Raw genomic sequence first — 17,983 nt, 5'->3', positions numbered from 1 at the left:
TAATAATAATAATAATAAAAGAAAATACACCCAGGAAAAGCTTCCCTGAGAGTTTCTTCTGTCTAATTCTGTATCGACATGCAAGCTGGAACCTGCCCACAGTGTTTGGGGTGACACACAGAGCTGTGTTCAGGTTTAAGTTTCCATCTCATTAGCCGTAACCCAGACCCCCAGAGCGCTGCGGCCCGACCTGAGGAGTTGGTGGTGCTGTTGGAGGTGCGTGTGGGTGAGGCAGTGGGGCTGCTGTGTGCAGGGCTGGGGGCGGCTGCTGGCGGGACAGCGGTGACTGCAGGAAAGGTGCTGAGAACCATCTCTGCTGGGGTACCTGCAATCAGAAAGGCCGTCAGCACTGTCCCTCGGCCCTGCCCACCAGGGCAGTGGCCAGCGTAGCCAGGATCGCTGACGCTAAGCCAAGCAACAAATCATCAGCCACTTCTGTCAAACCACAATATACGCGCTCTATAAAGCCAGGAGAAACAGCGAGGCCGTGGGAGCGATCGGCTCCAGGGCTGACAACTTGAAATCTACGATGCTTTGTCGCTAGAGCCCAAATTTTAAATGTACTTGGGACCTTGGGAGGCAGCTTGGACAGCCTGCAATATCAAAATTGGACCCAAGTGCCCTGGCCGGTGTGGCTCAGTTGGTTGAGTGTCGTCCTGTGCACTGAGAGGTCACCGGTTCGATTCCCGGTCAGGACACATGCCCTCGATCCCCAGTAGGGGGTGTGCAGGAGGCAGCTGATTGATGGTTCTCTCCCTCTCCCTTCCTCTCTCTCTCTAAAATCAATAAAAACGTATTTTTTTTTAAAAAAATGCACCAAAGTGACTGAGTAGGGTGCTGGTTTGCTGGTGCTGAGACCCTAAAGACGGGAGGGGTGCTCTGAGAGTCAAAGGCCCTGTTATGTTGTCAGAGGGGGAACTGTTACACCCCACATGCTGAGGGCCACCTCCCATGGGGTGCAGGTCTCTGGGGAGTGGTCCCTCGTGCAGGTGCTTAGTTCTATTTTTCTTAAAATAGAGCCGAGCTGGCTCCTGCCTGTGCAGCTGCTGAGATGAGCTCGGGGCATTTTCCTTTCCAGTTGGTGGTCACAACTCTACTTTCACTCTATGGGCTGCCCCGGCCAAGAGACATCAAACTGGCTCAGAACCAAAAGACGTCCCTGTTACCCTGACATCGTCACCCTCATTTTCTAACTGCAACGAGCTCATCGCTACAGGATGAAGCGTTGCAGCCGGAGAGACTGCACACGGGCTTGGGTAAGACTTTGCATTGTCAAGTTCAAAGCACGCAAGGCCCGTCACATGGTCCCCCAGGTGCCACACCCAGAAGTCCAGCACAGGCAGTGTGAACCCACGGGGGGGCTGTCCGGGCCAAAGCGAAAGGACCACAAGCCAGCCCCTATTTGAGCTTGTTTGGCTGTTTCACTGTCATGGTCACCATCCCCTGGTGTCACAGCCATCAGCTCATTGACATCTGCAGCCAGACTCTCTGTGTCTTGGCCAAGGGGGGCCCGCGTGCCCATTCTGAACACGGCTTGGATGCAAGACCTGGGGCCTCCTCCAGTCCAGTCCCTCAAGTTCGCACATCCATCCCATTCCAACGGAAAATGCACCTGCCAAAATTTGGGGTTTGGGGTCTCGGCGCTGTCTTCAAAGCCCACTACAGAGCCACATTCAACTAAACCAGAAAATACTAAGGTAAATACCAGCGCCTCAGAGGAGACTCCAACAGAGCAATAAGAGGGGGAGAGTCTCACAGCCTTTCACGGAAGAATTCGGACACAGAACTGACCCTCTGCGAGGTCCTTAAACCAGCTGGGCGTCTTTCAGCCTTTTTTGCCCTTAGCCTGAGAGACCCTTGTCTGCGGGCTGCCCTGAGCGCCCCCGACTCACTCTGCCCCTTCCCGAGTTCCCCGCCTCCCTGGCTCAATTTGAAAACCACTGTCCCTCGTGCAGGGAATCTCCGCAAAGGCTTAGGAGTGGCATCCCCAATTTAATTAGGTCAATTCGTCCTAATAGATTTCTAATGAGTGGAATCAGCCACCGTGCGAATTCCTTGATTGGGACGGAGCAGAGAGTGTGTGTGACAATCCGCCGGCTGGCTGGTCCTCTCGGGTTATTTTCCAGCTCTTTCCTGGCCGCAATTTCTGAAACTGCAGATTTGCTAAAAGCTCCACATCTTTTTACTGCGGTTCCCATGGCAGCAGGAAGGAGGCAGGGAGGTGAGAATGGCTCTTTCCCAGCTGTTTAAAGTTTGCTGATGGCCTGGAATTATTTTTTATGCCGAGGGAACGGTTTTACTGCTGCAAAATAGCAGTCGTTCGATGTGATATGTTTGGCTTCCAGGTTTGACTCCTGCTTCACGTGAGACCCACTCCAGCGCCAGCTCTCGGGGCTCCTGGTTCACACCTTTAACCTCCAGGCACTGGGGTCACTAACTTATCTCTGTGACTGTTTGTAACCTGACAAACATGCTTGCGTTTCGGGATAAAAGGGGGCACCACAAAGCGCTGTGGATACCGATTTTGGGAAGACCGGGGAGAGAGTGTTTCGCCTCGTTTTGATAAATAGAGGGACGCAGGTGCTGTCGATCACACCTGGGAACAGAGGTCATTGGCCAGAACGGCGTGGCCACCGCAAGCCCGGGAAGATTTGGGAAACTTCATTCTGTGAGCAAAGAAACTCTCTTATGCTCTTGGTTCCGCTTGGCACCATTGGGTCATGGCTCTCGCTTGGCTTCCTGGCATTCTCCCAATTGGCCCACAGCCATGGGGACCCCACACGCGATGGACTGATGGACTCGACTAGCCGGATGCTGGACTGGACCCGGCTGCAACGTGGAAAGGAAACTAGACACTGGCTCTGATTTTAGCTCGACTGAAGCCCCAGCTACACTTCTTCTATGGCCGGACAAAGGGAAATGGGATTTTGGAAACCCAGGGGTGTCATTCCACACAAATAAAAAAGACTCGTCTTCCCGTGCGAGTCTCAGGAAATTTTTTTCCTCGGGATATCGCAAGAAGCCCACCCTGGCAACGCCCAGTGGGGGAGGGGATGCCACACTTGGTCCGGCATCGCACCCACTGAGCAGGTGGCTGAATTCCCTCACCCCAGCCTCAAGCTCAGACGTTTTCATGCTCTGCACATTCACACAAGCCTGACCCCGCAAACCTGCTGTGTCATTGCCGCCCGGAGCCAGGGTGCGTGCGAGAGGGGGAGCCTTGCTGGGTGCCTGAGGGTCTGCTTGATGGGGAAGGTGAGGTGGCTGCTCTGATGTGGTGCCTAAGGTAAGAAAGGGACATTTATTTCATCAATATTTCCCCGCTGCAGAGGGAAAAGTTAAGTACCACGAGGTTATGCAAAGCAAACGCTAGTATTGTTTACCAAACTCTGGGATGGCCCAATCTATTAAAATCTGTGTCTGCCCGTATTTAATTCTTTTACTTCGTTTTTTAAAATAACGCAAATATCCCTGGGTGGGAAATATCCAAATTAACAAAGCTGGATTATAAGTCCTCAGTGTGCGTGCTTTTTAAAAATAAATTCTCTCCAATAATTTTCTGATACTCAGAACCGGGAATCGAACAAAGATTCTGCTTGGGCAGGGGGATAACTAACAGCCCAGGAGGGAGAGGCTGACAAAGACTGAGAGAGGGCGTTTGGGCCTCTCCGGGGCTCCAGAAAACCCACGTGAGCAGGACCCAGGAGACCAGAGGGCACCAGAGAAAGCCCCCACCTCCCACCCTGATGTAACTCACAGGGGTTTCCCTCCCTCCCCACCCCCTCCCCTATCAGTGAACATTCTTTACTTCGATTGGCCAATATTTCCTGAATACCTAGATGTCCTACATTTCACGCACTTTAATAAAAACACATGCATAGAAACTGAACACATGATTTAGTTAAAAAAAAACAAAACTGGTTGGGCTAACTTTAGAATTAAAAAAAAAAAGCCCGGCTGGTGTGGCTCAGTTGGCTGGGCACAGTCCCATTCACCGGGCGGTCACAGGTTCGATCCCCGGTCAGCGCCCAGGCCCAGGTTGCGGGCTCGATTCCCAGCAGGGCCGTGCAGGAGGCAGCCGGTCGACGCTCGGCTCTCACGTCAATGTTTCTTTCTCTCTCTTCCCCTCTCCCTTCCTCTCTCTGAAATCAATAAAAGCATATATTATATATTTTTTTTAAAAAAAGACAAGTTTCCCGTCATCTCGGTTCAGGTGACATCTGCGCCGACCTGGCAAGTCAGGCTGACTAGCATTATCCCGCGGGTTCAGGGGTGTCTCTGCGGAGGGACCCCCCGCGCTAAAAGCTGGGGAGCGGCTCTCCGGCTCGGAGGTGCTTGCGTGTGAGGATGTCTGGGTGCCGGCAGGTGAGTGGGTGGGTGCGGGCGGAGCGGTGGGCTTCCCCGGTGGGCTCAGTCCTGTGATGTCGTGGGAGACGGAAAAGCAGAAAATAAATATGTGAATCACATCCCGAGACGTCTCCGCAGCTGAGGTCAGGGACCTCCCAGTCCTCATGCTACGGGGACAATACATGCCCACGGGTGTTTATCTGCACACACCATCCACATGGCATGTTGTGTGCGTGTATCTGTAAACGCACATACGTCACGCTCAGGCATATATACAAAGATGCACACGGAGGCACATATGAGGCACGCCCAGTAAAAACCAGCCTCGGAGCAGTGGCTAAAGGAAGGCCCGTTCCCCGCCCCTCCCCGCCCATCGCGGGCGCTCCAGGCCCGCAGCAAGCCGCTCTCACGGAGGGGGCGCGATGCGTGAGGCCGTCGAAAGAAACCGTGAAAGGCTGGTCCGCAAAGAGCGGACCAGAGCAAGACAGGGTCGCGTGGGAGCGTTGGGAGGAAGAGGCTTCCGTTCCCAGCTCTGCCCAGGCCCGGTGCCCCCCGCCCGCCTTGGAGACACCGCGGGTTCCCAGGGGCGACCGCTCTGATCTGCACTTTGGGTCACATTTTAACTCACCCGGTTTCAGGTTCGGAGGCTCGTTCTGAGAGAGTCGGTGCAGGGATACCGGCGACTCTCCCAGCAAAGGGGCGAGTCCTCCAGCATTTTGAACAGTCGCCCCCACATCGCCCCTGCCCAGCCCTCCTGCAAGAGCGGCCCGTTTATCCGCTTGGGGGGCCCCGCTCCCCCGTAACAGGAGCCAGGCCGCGCTGCACGGAGAGGCCTGGGCCGAGTCCGTGGGATGCGCATTAACGGTTTTCATGTTTATAAGCTTCTCTGCCATGTTACAAAAGTATAAAATTCTAATGTTAGATCTTTTTTTTAAAAAAAAATAAATAAAAGAAGATGCTTCCCGGGCAGAGTCGGGAGTGTTCTGTTACTGCTTGTCTAGTTCTCTGTGTCCAGAGTTGGAAATGGAGTTTTATTTAATGACAACACTGACTCCTTCAATAGCCCGATTCTCAGGGCATTTCACACGTGCCTTGTTGGGACCGCGTATTATGATCATTAAATCAGAATTGTCTTATCCCTTCACTCACCTTCTTAATTCGTACCGTCAGCGGCAGGATTAATCAGGAAATCAATACCACATTTTCAACAACGGGGACATTTAAGTGGTGGGGTTTATTTTTAACCCAATGCCGCCTAATGTTCCTCTCTTATTTCGCATGTAGCCTGTGTAAATTTACTTTCAGCATCTGTGTTGTTTAAATTCAATTTATCACAGGATCAGGACGCTTGTTAAGGCTAAATTCAGGTGTGACAGTCGAATTTGGAAATAATTATTTACAAAATATCTTAATAGCCTCAAAATCTTTCTCTTGAAGGGGGGTATGTTTTATATATCATTATGTTTAAATTCTCCCTAATTTCTCAAAGAGTCCCTTAACCTATTTTGAACGATGAAGGTTTGTGATCTAACTCAAATTGATTTATTTGTAGTGTTGACGTTTAAAAAGAGATGGGAATCCTGCCGTGGGATTTACTGTCGGGTTTAAGAAAAGCTGTACCTTCTACGTCATAACACGTATACAAATAACAATGTGTTCACGGGGTTCTCCACCTTTACATCTTATAAACAGAAATGTTAACAAGAGAATGTTCTGTTCACGAAAGTCTGGGCTTACAAAACGATTTCATTAGATAATCACAGAAAACTCTATCAACATTAAGTATATAAACTTGGCAACAAAAAAATAAGTAAAATGGAAATATTAATTCTTACCGGGAGTAGAAGTCCCTGCATTTCCTGCAAAAGAGAAAACAAAAACCTCTTAGAAAGTTTCAAATTTCACACACACACGTGTAAGCATACGTTAGATTTATATACATAGGTAGATATATATATATGTATTTGTATATATAAAATCTCTTAGTTCATTTCCACAAAGTGACAATTTCAGTACCTTTTACCCCAATGAAACTTAATATTCTATTTACAAAGCCCAAGTTGTCAAAACTACGCTACACATTTTTGAATTTTCAGGTAAAATAAAATAGAGTAAAGGAGAGCCATTGGGATTCATTTCAAGCCTGCAAAAGGCTTTGAAAGTTTTTTCCGATGGCATCACTTATTTCTTGGGTACTGAGTATTTTTGAGGCCCTACTGTGTGCTAGACACCTTCTAGGGGTGTCATATGACCAGGATGGAGCAACTCCCTGCCCCTAATCGGCTCAGTTCAATGTGAAGTTTAGACCCACAAAAACAACGACAAATGCCACAGTGGAACTTAGACGACAGGCCACGAGGAGGAGGGTGAGTTTCTCCTGAGCGATGGACGCCCTTGGGTCCAGGGACACCGGGGGGAAATCTGATGGGAGGGTTGGTGGCAGAGGCCCGAGGACGCCACTCTGCCTGCTCTGGCTCCATTGCTCACTCCACGCACACTGTGCTCTGCGGTTCTGACTGACCGCCACCAAAATACGTATAGAGCATCTTATAAAAAGGAATCAAAATCCATCACGAGAAGAAGAGTGCGGGGACCGTAAGGAAGCTACTGCTTTTTTAACATCAGAACTGCGGGCACAAGAGCAGATACCCCAGGACGTTCTCCACGGTGCCCTCTCCACCAGCCCACTCACGGTCAGAGCCGCAGACGTGCTAGGTTAGTTCCAACGGGGTCAAACGCGACGCGTTTTTAGAAGGAAATACGGGATAATAGAGCTAGTTTACGTTTTGAAAAGGAGAGAAAGATGAAGTACCCAAATGCAGAAGACACTGTCTAGAGAGTCATCTGCTTTACAGAATAGTTTAAGGATGGTGCATTAGTTGCCAGTATTTATGGAGCGTTTGCTGGGTGCCGGACACGAGGCTGCACCTTTTGCGCGTATTTCCTCTCTCAAGCACCACAGCAGCCCTAAGGAGCTTGGAAAAGCCGAGCGCCTGGCCAAGGCCCCAAGGCCTGTGTGTGCTCGCCCGGCCTTGGCCTTGAGCCCGCCAGGCTCCGCAGGCCACGCTCTCAACCCCCGGGCCTCCTGCGTTCCTAGTCCTTCTAGCCGGTTCTCTCCATCAGGCATGGAGAGTCTCTTAGCCAATGTTTTAGGTTCCAGAGAGACTGGTGTTTATGAAAAGCTCACAAGCTGAGTAAGGAGCATCCTACTCAGAATTAGACTACAGAGTCAATGACACAGAGGGCCACAGATGCTAAAATAAACTTACCCTCAATAACAGATATTCAGATGAAATTCTACATGTAAGGTACAGACAAATATTAGAAAATTTAGAGAGGTGTCCGTTTAATTTACTACCGAATGTTATTTTGATGGGAAAGTCAACCAAACTACAGAGGCATCCATATTTCTAAAGGTATGAACTGCATTGAAATCTCTCTTACATTCTAGACTCAAACAAAAAAAATTAATAAAATAGAGCTCAGTGATAAACTTAGTGTTTTTTATACTATCTGTTTACTTTACTCTTCTGGGGATATTTTCTTTTCTTTTTTTAAAAATACCTGCTGGGTTTTCGTCTAGACAAAGGAATATCTGGAAATGTTCCAGTAGGCGGCACCATAGCACCAAAAATCTGTCAGCCGCCTCTCAGTGGGCTCTTTCCCAGTTACGGCGCTGCTGAGAATCACCAGCGGAACTGACCTGGGATATTAAACAGATGAAAATGTGATCACAGGCCTCTTGATCTTCAAAGCTCCGTTGCTCCAACACATGCGCCGTTACTGAATTTACCTTTCCCAGTGTGTTTCTCTTACGACTCAAAATGTTCAAGGGATGGCCCGGCGATGCTACCTTGAAGTCCCACCCCTCAGGCCCTCCCCATCAGAGATTTCAGCAAGCACTAGGGCTCAACTGAGTGAAAATGACATTTCGAAAGACGGACTTGGGCTTTAGATACCCCTTCCCACTCCCCACACCCGCCCCCCAAGAAAGAAACGGGATGCCATTTCCAAGTGGAATGAAACCCATCTGGTTCGACAGATCTAAGAACAAGGTCAGAAGGGTGGAATGAAACGATGAAATCAATACTGATTCTCAGCATCTCCCTTAAAAAAAACCTCAAAAAGCGAATCAACACAAAAAATAAGGGCCAGCTCAAACATACGCGTGGTTTTTCTTGCTTAGTGAGGCACAATCATAACCCAACTCATGAATAAAAGGAAAGATCCCCCTTTTACCTACTCTGTAGACCTGATAAGCGGGCCACAGGCGGCCAACCCAATAGGTCCTGTCAATCGAGCGAGTATTTACAGGAGCGAGCGCACTGGGCACGTGACAAGTTCTTATCTGACCTCATCGAGCCGGAGGAAACTGTCTTTCCTTCCCTCCCTCTATTACTTTATCAGTAAATATAATAATCACGGCGCCCGTGGCTGAAACACTGTCATGGACAAGACACCACGCAAATCTCTTCACCTGTGATTTTGCGCGTAATCACTCCAGCCAGCCAACGAGTTGGCAGTTACTTCTCCTATTTTATGGGGAATGACTGTGAGGCTTAAAGAGGTTGGTAAATCACATTGTTGCAGGCCTAGGAAGGGTGGGATGTAAAAGACGGTGTGTCTAATAATAATTATCTTGCTCTTTTTATGGGAAGACGTCGCTTCTAGTGTCATTATGCCTGGAATCCCAGGGATATAGCAGTGGCCGCCCGCCACCAGAAGACAGTTTCAGACAGTTCAAATCCCATAGAAACACAGGACGCTGATCTCAACGGGCATGTAGCTCCTTTGATAAACTCAACGAGCTGAGATGCCCCTGTGATTTCATGCAATTGAGTGAGGCCCGCGATCTACTACGCCTAACAGGTCCTGTGAGCCATCCAAGTGGGATTCAGAGGAAGTCAGACATCAAAACTTATTTTTAAGAAGAGCAAATTGCTGAACAATGACTATAAAATAGGTAGATTTTGACTGTTTAGGAAAAAAAAAAAATAGAGGGAGGGGTAACGTGAAGGGGCCCTTGACGACCGTGGTAGGAACCTGACCTTCAGAATGTTTACCCGGATCCTGAAGGAGGGAAAAATGGAACATACTTGCAAAGGTTTTACTCTTATGAAGCCTATGGTTTAAACACACACAAGAAAAAGCTTGTACCTTGTCCAAGAGGCGATGAGGAAGTGCAGGGCGAGGGGGGCTCTGGGTGGGGAAGGGGCAGGGTGAGGAGGGTGAGGGGCCGGGCCTCTAGTCCTGTAGCCGATTCCTTACAGCGCGGTCCACACAGCTTTCAGAAGGAACCAGGAGGGAAATCTAAACGATGTTCTTTGGGGGGAGGGATGGGGGGGGACCAAATGCAAAGCAAGAAGCTCCAAACAGGCAATGAATGCTGGATCGTGGGGAGGCCGCCTCACCCCCTCGAGTCCCATCTCGCAAACAGGACCAAACGTGGCCCTGGAAGTTGGTCATAAACGCCGACCAAGGCCCCGCCGGCTTCCCCTCATTTCCCCTTAATGAAAACGCCCAGCGGACGCCCCTGCGCACCCTCAGCAGGAAGGGAGCCCAGGCGGGCCGAGCGGGGACAGCCGGGCTGTGACACAGAAGGGCTTAGGGTGAGCCTCACACAGGCTGTTTGCACAGCTCGGAGCTCGGGGGCTCTGTGGTTTCTCCTCCTTGCTCTGCTTCTGTTTCTTCTTCTGAGACGTGATAGGAAAGGAAGGGGTGCAGCTCGTGCGGTTAAGCTTCCAAATGGTGCAACGGGGTTGCCTGGCACCAGAACAACCAGCCCCACCTGGGGGGGAACCGCAGCTCCTTCCCTTTTAAATCCACGCCGTCTGCTGAGGCTTGGGGCTGCTTGCCCGGGAACGGAGCGTCGGGGGCCTTTGCTTCTGTTTCCGTGAAAATGCGTTTCAAAGATAAAGCGATTCACTTCATTTAGGGAAGAGTTCTTTTTGTAAAGCCTGGCCAAGGATATTTTCATGGAAAGAAAGAAAAAAAAGCCAATCTTGTCTTTAATAACTTTAACAAGTAGCCCTCTCTTTGGCCAGCAAGGAAATGGGATTAATTAATTACATAGTGAAACTTGGAGAAGATAGGTCACAGAGAAAAAAGCAGGATAACTGTGCTTGCTGGTAAATAGAATTCACATCCCTTTGATCTCAAGGTGATCAGACGGCCCAACAGAGTCAAGGCGAAGGCATTCCCCGTTGGAGCAGAGCCTCTTGGCCTCACGTGTGAGATCACTCTCGCTCTACCACACACCACGTCGGGTCCTCCGCAAGCGAACGTCCTGAGCTCGGTAAGCCGAGCGACTTCCTCAGTGTCACACTCCATGTCTCACAAAGGTGCCATCTGAACACACACACGTAGGGCCACTTTGCCCCCTTGCCACGTTACGTGACGCGCTTCAGGCCTGCGTGGTAACAATTTTCCACGCTGAGTATGTCTGCCAATTGTCTTACATTGTCCCTAAAAATAATTGCTTCCTAAAACAGAAACTATTAAAATAATATATTAACGCCCATAAGTCATAAATCCTGGAGGGGGTTAGGAAGATAACTGTTTATTTAAGGGCTTTGGTAAAATTCACGTTGGCTCAGTTTCTCATGCCCTTTTAGGTCATAGTTTTCCTTTACCTTGAGTTTAAAAACCAAACTTTTTTTTCCTTTTTGAATCCTCCTACTATCTCTAGGCGACAAGGCTTGTGACTCTTGTTTTATAAATGAGGAAATGAACACGATGCCTGCTTAAATAAATCGCTCAGATACAGAGTGGATCAGTAAGAGGGTCAGTGAATCCCAGGTCTGCCAGGAGCCCAGGCTGTGCCTCTCCCGCTAACCGCGCCAGGCCACCCCCTGCGGCAGAGGGTTCATCCACAGCACTCCCCGGAGCTCAGGTGCAGAGCCCTGACTCTCTGATACCTGGAGCCTGGGCTTCTTCCCCCCGCCCTTACCCTTGACTATGTCTAACTGTGTCCTGTCTCCCCAGCTTCTGGACTTGGTTTCTAAATTACAGCTTCCACCCCCCGGGGGCCAGGCTCGGCCCCGCCCGTCCCCCGGAGCCACAGGGTGTCTTTCCTGTGAGGGGTTTTAATAGAAAGCCCGACCTCTTTCCTATTGTGAACGAAGGCCCTCCACGGGCGCCTCCGAACGGCCTTTCCAAGAGCCGTTATCCGCATCCTGGCGACTCTCCCAGCAAAGGGGCGGGTCCTCCAGCATTTTGAACAGTCGCCCCCACACCGCCCCCTGCCCAGCCCTCCTGCAAGAGCAGCCCGTTCATCCGCTTGGGGGGCCCCGCTCCCCCGTAACAGGAGCCAGGCCGCGCTGCACGGAGAGGCCCGGGCCGAGTCCGTGGGATGCGCATTAACGGTTTTCATGTTTATAAGCTTCTCTGTCATGTTACAAAAGTATAAAATTCTAATGTTAGATCTTTTTTTAAAAATAAATAAATAAAAGAAGATGCTTCCCGGGCAGAGTCGGGAGTGTTCTGTTACTGCTTGTCTAGTTCTCTGTGTCCAGAGTTGGAAATGGAGTTTTATTTAATGACAACAGTGACTCCTTCAATAGCCCGATTCTCAGGGCATTTCGCACGTGCCTCGTTGGGACCGCGTATTATGATCATTAAATCAGAATTGTCTTATCCCTTCACTCACCTTCTTAATTCGTACCGTCAGCGGCAGGATTAATCAGGAAATCAATACCACATTTTCAACAACGGGGACATTTAAGTGGTGGGGTTTATTTTTAACCCAATGCCGCCTAATGCTCCTCTCTTATTTCGCATGTAGCCTGTGTAAATTTACTTTCAGCATCTGCGTTGTTTAAACTTAATTTATCTCAGGGTCAGGCCACTTGTCTTCAGGACAGAGGCCCGGGCTTTCTCTTTGCTGTGCTCTCCCCAGCTCGGAGCTCACTGCTTTGCGGTGAGTATTCGACAGCAGCTAGAACGTGTGAAGGAAAACGAATGAATGAATGGCTGTCCCTGCCCTTGTTGCTCATCAGCATCGCAACCACACCAAAATCGTGGCTTTCCAGACTCATTTGGCCCGAGAAGTCGGCAGCTTATATCACCACCTATTATGAGGCGGAATTATTTCCATCTGAGGCAAGCTTACTGTTTCCCTTTGATCTTCGCACATCGGGAAGTTTGTCTGATCGAATGACCTCCTATAAATTCAATCACAGCAAGTGATGACCGGCTGTGCCAAGGAGCAGACCCAGTCAGGGCCCCAGTGCCTTTCATAATCCCATCATTCCTCGTCTGACTTTACCGGAGGGGCTGGAAGGCTACACTACCTTCTTTCTCCGTGCCTCCCCCTCCCCCCTAAAGCAATGAATGGCCATGTGATACATTTCTGGCCAATAAGCGCAGACAAAGTCTCTGAGGAAGGTTTCCATCCCGAATTTTAAAAAGTCGAAGGTCACAAGAAAAAAAAATTCCGTGCCCCTCTGCCTTTTCTTTTTTTCTTGCTGGAATACAGGTGAAAGGGGCGGATGCTCGCAGCCATTGTGAGACCTGAGACAGCAAGCGTGACAAAAAGCCAGTAGAACAGGGTGGCAGAAGCCACATGGAAGAGTTTGGGCTGCTGGTGGCAACCTTCGGCCTCTGTGCCAGCCAGTCACGGACTGAATTCCTCCTGATCTCCAGCTCCTCTCTATTGGGACCAGTAGGGATTCCGTTTCTAGCTTGTTTGCTAGAAGCTGACTGAGACAGTGACCTGACGGGAATCATTCCTGAGGTTTCCTGCAATCGTCTATATTTAAGCAAGATTGTGTTTCACTTACAAAGACAAAAGAAAAGGAATCTACTGTTTTAAAAATATATATATCAATGATGGAAGTGCTCATAGTGCACCTTGAAAATCGCGTTGAGAGCCCTTTGCTCGTGGAATATTTTACGCCCTTCACTTTTGGGTCTGGTCTGACTAAGGCTGATGTAATGGGTCCAGCAGCACCTCTGTTAGGACCTTCTGTGTCTCTAAAGCTCCTAAACTCAGTTAGTAGATCAACAGGCCTGTTTGTTTTGCAAACGCTGTCATTGTTTCCATTTCTTTACAAGATAGATTTTTTCCGAACTGGGAGAGCTGGATTTTTCACACTCGGGCCCCAGAACAGCAGCCTTGGGAGAATATAGGATGTGTTTTTCTTTCTCTTTTGATCATAAACCACTGTTATCACAGAGTCAAAAGAAAAGAGCTGACCAAGCATTTCCTCCAGCGTTAGACTCTGTGATAACACACAGGGAGGCCTGTGCAGGTGGGGTACACGTCCTTGACCTGCCGTGTGGGAACTGTCAAGGTCATGGAGCCTCAAGGGGGGATTTGTGTTCTTTCCCAGCCAGTCTGTTCCAGAGCTTGACACCCACAAGCCTGAAGTAACCACTGGGCACAAGAGGAAAGCAGCTCCTGGCATCTCTGAGCTGGGAGTTTCTAGACTTTCCAGAAGCATCCAGTAACTATCCTTAAAGGTTACTCTACTAGACTTGGAAATAACTTGACTGTTAACAATTATTAGCTGACAGCCCTGGGCACTGGGGCTCAGTTGGTTGAGGGTCGTCCTGGGCGCCGAAAGGTCGCCGGTTTGATTCCCAGTCAGGGCGCAGGCCCGGGTTGCAGACTCCAGTAGGGGGCGTGCAGGAGGCCGCCCATTGGTGTTTCTCTCTCTCCTTCCCCTTCCTCAAATCAATTTTAAAAATATTTCAAAAAAATTATTAGCTGACAAAGGGGAAAAAAAACCCACACAGTTGTTTTCTCCAGGGAAACAGTTTCTACACGGGCCCCGAGGATGTGGCTATAAGGACCCAGGGGAGCATCGCATCCTCGGAGACTCTTCTCAGAAGGACGCGCAGGGACTTGGGTTTTCTCCACACACAGCATATTTAAGCCTCTTCTCGTCAACCAGATGATTTCTCCGGCCGTCACACACTTCACAGTCGCGGCAGAATTCACACCAAACAGCCATTTTGAACAAGTTCTCTTCCCGTCTCCGCCCACTTCCCTTTCAAAAGTGGGAAGATCCTCTGTTCCCTTTTTCTCACAGCTGCCACAGACACCGTCGGAAGGAAACAGAATGGGAACCGGGCCCCTCCTCTGAATATCCACACACCAGTTCTCTTAGAGCATAGAAGCTTATAGGAATATGTAAAAATCACACTGAACACTGCTTTAAATAATAGCATTTTCCTTCCCATTTACCCTGATATAGTCTTGCTATTTGGGCATAATATCCCTTAGATGACCTAAAGGCATGGGGGCGGGGGGAGGAAGATTTAGCTCCGAAGCATTGAACATATTTATTGTTATTATTACAACCGAAAAAATCCTCTCGCGTGTGTCCTCCTGCCCCCTTAGTAATACGATGTTATGCACAGAGAAATAATAATAAAGAAAATAATAGCGCAGCCGTCATAATAACTCGTAATGTAGACTCATAGTTCCAGGTGCCAACCATTTCTTCTTTAGTACCTGTGAGGAAGGTACTCAAATGATCCCCGTTTACCACCGAGGAGGAAACTCAGGCACAGAGAGGTCAAGCAACTTGCCCAAAGACACACAGGAAGGGGCGGAGCTGGGACTTAGATCCGGGAAGCCTCCTTATGAAAGTCTGCAGTCTTCGCCGACCGCAAAGCTACCCTGTAATCAAGGCTGCCGGGTCAGTTCTGGGTTTCGAGGGAGGCTACAGGTGCCAGTGTCTGGGTAGGAGATTATCTGCCGGACCAAGCTCCTAAAGAAAGTCCCCTTCCACTGCTTCCAGCAGCTCGCCAGTCCCTCGGCCGCGTCAGGCTCAGATCCTGGCCTCCCCCCCACACACACCCCCACCTGCAGGAAGTTTAAGCTTATTTCATTAGATAAAGGAAACTTGTGGCTAAAAGCGCTCCCCGGAACTCTATTTCTAAAGAAAGACTAAAGAGGTAAAGGCCATTGTTATTCAAATGGTTGCCACCGGCAGCTCGGCCTCGCTCAGTTCGGGGACTGAAAAGATTGGGACTCGGCGAGGTAGAGAGGAGGCCCCTGAACGCAGCGGGGCGCGGCCGAGGGGACTCAGAAGGACGCCGAGGAAGGACCCCGAGTTCAGCCCCGCCTGCGGGGCCTTTGTGCTGGGGGAACGTCTTTCATCCCCGGGGGAGTCATCACGGGCTCGGGACTCGGTGGCATTTTCCAAGTGCAGAGACCCGGGAAGTGGGACCCAGACACTCCCGGGGCAAGTGGCTCGAGCTCCGGCTGGGACCCTGGACATTCAGCCCCCGCCTCCCTCCCTCCCTCCTGGGACTGGGCCAGGGACACAGGGCACAGTCCCAGCAACTCACCCAGGGATGCGGCGTCCAGAGGGTGGGCGGGAAGTCCTGGAGCTTGGGGAGGAAACTGATTTTCCTAAAGGCCTTTGGAAACCTCTAGATGAGGCAGGTACGGGGGCCGGAGTGTTAAAGGAGCAGCGGCATCTAAGGCCGTCCCGAGAAGGGACAGAGCGGAACTGGTTTAAAATATGCACTGATGTTTACGTTGATACGAATATAGGCTTGTTTGTATTCTCCTATGGTATTTGTCTAAACACACGGCTCCCGGGAACTTCCTAGTCAAAGTGAGCCTGGCATCCACTTGTTTGGGATCAAATCTTGGCCCTGCCTCCAGCTGGCTGTGGAGCCTCACACAGCGAACCTGCTGTCTCGGGGCCTCACAGTCTCTGTCTAAAAGGTAGAGATAAGGAAAGAATAAATATAAGTACACGCAGGAATATTGTAGGAATTAGAGGAGCGACTATGTGCGTTACACACAGCACCTGGTACGTCTCAGGCGCTGAATATTGTCAGTAGCTTTCATGATTATTAAAATAACAACACAGCAGGGAGGAGGTGGCGTTTCCTGAACCTGGTCACGCTGACCCTGAGGTTGTTAATACAATAGGAAAAGTTGGCCAACCGGTTGGACACGGTAGGTCCTCAAGAGCCATCCTTGGGGAGATAAATGTTTGCTGAGTGGAGATACAGGCGTCTGAATTGCTGTGTCCAGTCTGGGGGTGGGGGTGGGGGTGGGGGTGGGGGTGGGGGTGGGGGTGGGGTGGAAGGATTGAGCCAAAAAATTTTAAAAAGAGAGAGAGAGAGAACTCAGGGACATGGACAACAGTGTGGTGAGTGCAGGGAGGGGGGTGGAGCTGGAAGAGGGCATGGGAGGGATAAATAGTGATGGAAAAAATAAAATAAAATAAAATTTTAACAAAGAATGCAATTAAAACCCAAGAGGACGCTGAAGAGGTTAACCCAGAAGGCAGGGACCGAGCAAGAGTAAAACACCACACACCAAATATAGATGAGAAAATGTAGGGTATTTTTTTTCTGACAATAAAATACAAGATGTTTTACAAGATATACATTCAAACACGTGAACTATTGTTATATAGAAATATCGTTATAGTCCACGTTTCTAATGTAAGGGAAAGGATTTTCCCCGGGTGGCTTTAGCCGGCTGTTCTCAAAGCGTGTTCTGGAGGCTCAAGGGGGGGGGGGTCCCCAAGAACCCCGCAAGGGGACTTCAAGGTCAAAACTTTTAACAATAATATGAAGGTGTTGTTTGCATTTCTCTCTCTCGCTAGTAGACTAGGAGTTCACGATACGACACACGATACTGCGAAAGATAGAATCCAAAAGCGAGGTGAGAATTGCCCTACCTTCCCCTGAGACGGAGAGAAGAGAGACTTGGGCAAATATAAAACAGGGCCGCTCGTCTTTTTCATTCTTGTTTTTAAACGTGTGTTTATCTTTCATAAAAATATGCATTTCCCTGAACACATATGGGGTTTATTATTACTATGAAGGGAATGGTAAGTAAATATTTTTAAATCCTCAGTTTTAACTTTCCTGATAGTAACTAGAGATCTAACTCGTACAAAGATAAATCCTCCAGGGTCCAGAGCTCTGTGTCAGAATGGGGTTTATTTCACTTTTAAGGATGTTGACGAAGGAGTTTTGAGACTAGAACGTCTGAGAAGCACAGTTTCAGCCGTAGGGTGGGAGGTTTCGAAACCGCACATTTTCAATCGTTTCAGCTGCTCGCCACCAAGCGAGGCTTTTCTTTTTTCCTTCTTTTTAGAAAGTGGCCTTTAGAAAATACTCAGGTGGAGGGGCTGCGTGTGAAGGGGAGGAACTCCAGGGCCCCTGAGCTCTTTCCCAGCTCAGGAGCTCACTACCCTGCAGAAGGGATGGAAAAGCGGCCTCCCCGAGACTCTGGTTCTCAAGAGACTGTGGGGAAGTTGGCAGCGGCCTGCGGTCGGGCCCGAGGCACAGCGTGGAGGATGCCAGGCTCGTGGGCCCTGAGCCCTGGGCTGCTGGGGGGTCTCTCGTGAGAATGACGAGGCTCAGGGCTCACTGCCCGTGTCACCTACGCTTCAGCAGGGGACCTCGTCCCGGGGGGATGGACGCCGGCTTCCACGATGGCCTCACACGTCTCCCCTGAACAAGCCAGAAACTGATAGCTGAGAGTTTTTCAAAGAGGACAACTGGCAGAAGCAGGCAGGTTTCTCCTCTAGGCCACGTCCCAGCTGACACCCTGGGGACCTCTGCTCGCTACCCTGGTTCTAATGTCTGTGTCCTCTCGGAACCTATAGATCCCCGGCCTCTTCCATGGGGCTGCACATCGAAGTCGAAACAG

At 49.9% G+C, this 17,983-nt stretch overlaps 1 long non-coding RNA gene across 3 annotated transcripts in view; it reads right to left on the bottom strand.

Moving 5' to 3' along the window:
• Positions 1-5,122: 5,122 nt before the first annotated feature.
• The window catches only part of LOC148090759 (uncharacterized), a 71,799-nt gene continuing 58,938 nt past the window's right edge, over positions 5,123-17,983 (bottom strand). For all 3 annotated transcript variants that reach the window (XR_015716274.1, XR_015716275.1, XR_015716276.1), the window contains one exon: positions 5,123-6,206. This is a non-coding gene — a long non-coding RNA (uncharacterized LOC148090759). The remainder of the gene's footprint in view (positions 6,207-17,983) is intronic.

This window comes from Miniopterus natalensis, chromosome 21 (genome assembly GCF_054644295.1).
Source record: "Miniopterus natalensis isolate mMinNat1 chromosome 21, mMinNat1.hap1, whole genome shotgun sequence".
Lineage (NCBI taxonomy): Eukaryota > Metazoa > Chordata > Mammalia > Chiroptera > Miniopteridae > Miniopterus > Miniopterus natalensis.
The sequence above is the reverse complement of the archived record's forward strand: the minus strand, read 5'-3'. Positions and strand labels throughout refer to the sequence as shown.